This window comes from Choloepus didactylus, chromosome X (assembly GCF_015220235.1).
Source record: "Choloepus didactylus isolate mChoDid1 chromosome X, mChoDid1.pri, whole genome shotgun sequence".
NCBI classification, from domain to species: Eukaryota; Metazoa; Chordata; class Mammalia; order Pilosa; family Megalonychidae; genus Choloepus; species Choloepus didactylus.
The window spans coordinates 21,820,515-21,824,420 of NC_051334.1; the positions used below are offsets into that span (position 1 = coordinate 21,820,515).

The window sequence follows — 3,906 nt, forward strand, 5'->3', positions numbered from 1 at the left end:
ACTTTTTTTCTTCTTTAAATAACTATTCTAAGTAGCTCTTAACAGAAAGCCTCAGATACTTGCAGCTGGCCTCTGGACCCAGCCATTGGAGAGCTGAGATAGGTCTGATAAACAAAGCAATGAACCTAGTTGGGGAGACAATTCCCTAAAGGGCATAACTTCCCCCAAGAAAGGGGGGCATGGTCCAGCTCAAGTGGCAGCCCTCCTTCAAAGAACTCAGACCCCAGGGGCTGGAAAACAGAAACCAGGTCCAGTCAGCCACCTGCTAGACAGGCTAGGAAAAGCACAAAGGCTTCACAGGAAGGTCTCATTCTCAGGGAAACTCCATATCCTCCTCCTGAGACCTGGGCTTCCCTGGACTGGAAAAACCTGACTGGGGTTGACCACATCTGAGGAGACCCTCTCACAAAAAGGTTACATAGAGGCAGGGAAAGAAGGAGAAAAATAAGAGGTGAAAATTCTGATCAACTAAATAGAAGCTAGAATAAGTTGAGCTTAACACTAAAGGATAGAGAACAAAGCAAATAAACAAGAAAACCCTAGGTAAAAGAGTGAAAATGAGTTCCCAAATAAACTAATCAAGAAAATCAGATGCCTAGACAGCTTAAGATAACAAGCCATACTAGGAAACATGAAAATTTGAACCAGCCAAAGGAACAAACTAACAGTTCAACTGAGATATAAGAGTTGAGATAATTCATTAAAGATGTTCAAACAAATCTCCTAAATCAATTTAAAAATCAGTTCAATGAACTGAGGGAAGATATGGCAAAAGAGATGAAGGATACAAAGAAGATAATGGATGAACAGGAAGAAATCGTAAGCTTGAAAAAACAAATGGTACTCGCTCGTCCTCAGCTTCCAAGCACAGCATGGCGGTCAAGGTGCAGACAACCAAGCAAGGTGATCCTCATGAGTTAAGAAACATATTCCTACAGTATGCCAGTACTGAGGTTGATGGAGAACATTACCATGAATCTGGAAGACTTTGTCCAGTGCTATCTTGGACTGCATAATGATCCAAACAGCAATCCAAAGACTGCAGCTCTTGGCAGGAGTAGCTGATCAAACCAAAGAGGGATTGATCTCCCACCAAGAGTTTTTGGCATTTGAATCTGTTTTGTGTGCTCCAGATTCCATGATTATAGTGGCTTTCCAATTGTTTGACAAGAGTGGGAATGGAGATGTGACATTTGAAAATGTCAAAGAAATTTTTGGACAGACTATTATTCATCATCATATCCCTTTTAATTGGGACTGTGAATTTATTTGACTGCATTTTGGGCATAACCGGAAGAAACATCTTAAATACACAGAATTTACACAATTTCTCCAGGAGTTGCAGTTGGAACATGCAAGACAAGCCCTTTGCACGGAAAGATAAAAGCAATAGTGGCATGATTTCTGGACTGGATCTCAGTGACATCATGGTTACCATTCGGTCTCACATGCTGACTCCTTTCATGGAGGAGAATTTAGTTTCAGCAGCTGGAGGAAGTATCTGACACCTGGTTTGCTTCTCCTACTTCAATGCATTTAATTCCTTATGAATAACATGGAGCTTTTTTGTAAAATACATAGCACTCTAGCTTGCACAAGGAAAGATGTTGAAGTCACCAAGGAGGAATTTGCCCAGAATGCCATATGCTTTGGACAAGTCACCCCACTAGAAATTGATATCCTCTACCAGCTTGCAGACTTGCTACTACAGGATGCTTGACTTCGGCAGATATTGAGAGAATAAGCCCCATTGACTGAGGGTTCTTTACCTTACAACCTGGCAGAACTTCAGAGACAGCAATCTCATGGGTAAGGCAGGCCAGTCTGGCTCCAAATTGCCGAGTCTGCTTACAGATTCACTCTGGGCTCAGTTGCTGGAGCTGTGGGAGCCACTGCCATGTATCCTATAGATCTGGTGATGACTCGCATGCAAAATCAGCATGGCAGCAGCTCTGTCATGGGGGAGCTGATATACAAAAACAGCCTTGACTGTTTCAAGAAAGTCTTACATTATGAGGGCTTCTTTGGATTCTACTGGGGTCTGATACCACAACTTATAGAGGTTGCTCAAGAGAAGGCCATTAAACTGACTGTTAACAATTTTGTCCAGAACAAATTTACCCACAGAGATGGCTCTATTCCACTTTTAGCAGAAATCCTTATTGGAGGTTGTGCTGGAGGCTCTCAGGTCATCTTCACCAACCCTCTGGAGATAGTGAAGATTTGCCTGCAGGTAGCAGGAGATACCACCAGGACACCCAGAGTCAGTGCCCTGAACATGCTCTGGGACCTGGGACTGTTCGGTCTGTATAAGGGTGCCAAAGCATATTTTCTCCAAGACATTCCCTTCTCTGCAATCTATTTTCCTGTTTATGCTCATTGCAAACTACTTCTGGCTGATGAAAACGGACATGTGGGAGGTTTAAATCTCCTTGCAGCTGGAGCCATGGCAGGTGTACCTGCTGCTTCTCTGGTGACCCCTGCTGATGTCATCAAGACAAAACTGCAAGTGGCTGCCTGTGCAGGCCAGACAACATACAGTGGTGTTATTGACTGCTTCAGGAAGATCCTCCAGGAAGAGGGGCCCTCCACATTTTGGAAAGGGACTGCAGCCCAAGTGTTTTGAACCTCTCCCCAGTTTGGTGTTACCTTGGTCACCTATGAACTTCTTCAGCAGTGATTTTACATTGATTTTGGAGGACTCAAATCCTCTGGCTCAGAACCAACACCTAAGTACCAGATCACAGACCTTCTTCCTGCCAGTCCTGATCACATTGGTGGATACAGACTCACCATGGCCACTTTTGTTGGCATTGAAAACAAGTTTGGCCTTTATCTTCCAAAATTTAAGTCTCCTCCTGTTGCTGTGGTTCAGCCAAAGGCAGCAGCACCAGCAGCTCAGTGAAGAGATGACTGTGGAGTGTAGCACGGTGGTGCCCTGAAGAGAGAGGTCGACGAGAGCAACCCCATAATGTATTCAGTCAGCTGCATGGTGCTGGCTGAGCTGAGGAGTCAAACTATTCTTTCTATATGACATATACATGTATTTGTTTATAAAGCAATCATTTGCCTGGGGGGTTGGTAGGGGGGAACAATGCAGTTTCAAGCTTTAGTCTTAGGTGTTGACATGTTTTCCTAAGCCCTGGCATGAATTAGTGTTCTAGACTCTGCTTTGCACAGCTTACACTTACAGTGACTGTACGTATTGTACATCTTTGTACAGAGACATCTTGGCACCTCACCCCAACAAATCACATTTATAGAAATGTAATGCAGTTATGAGTGGCTTGAAATGTTCAGAATGTTTTGAAAGTGTTTATTAAGAATCACACAAAAATAAATGTATTAAAATTAAAAGAAAAAGAAAAGAAAAAACAAATAGCAGAACTTATGGGAATGAAAGGTACAACAGAGGAGATGAAAACACAATGGAGGGATACAAGAGTAGATCTGAACAGGCAGAAGAAAGGAACAGTGAACTGGAAGACAAGGCATTTAATTCATACACACTAAAGAACAGATAGGGAAAAGAATGGAAAAATACAAGCAGGGTCTTAGGAAGCTGAATGACAACTTGAAGGCATGAATATATGTGTTATGGGTGTCCCAGAAGGAGAAGAGAAGGTAAAAGGGGCAGAAAGAATAACAGAAAAAATATTCACTGAAAATTTCTGAACTCTTATGAGAGACACAAAATTTGAGATTTAAGAAATACAGCATAACCCAAACAGAATAGATCCCAATAGACCTACTCCAAGACACTTACTAATCAGATTGTCCAATGTCAAACACAAAGAGATAATTTGGGTGGCAACAACAGACAAGCGATCCATCACATACAAGGAAAGCTGGATAAGAATATGTACAGATTTCTCTGCAGAAACCATGGAGGCAAGAAGGCAGTGG

General features: G+C 42.5%; 1 pseudogene; it reads left to right on the forward strand.

Moving 5' to 3' along the window:
• Window positions 1-872: 872 nt before the first annotated feature.
• LOC119523464 lies at window positions 873-2,905 on the forward strand (annotated as a pseudogene).
• The last annotated feature ends 1,001 nt before the right edge of the window (window positions 2,906-3,906 follow it).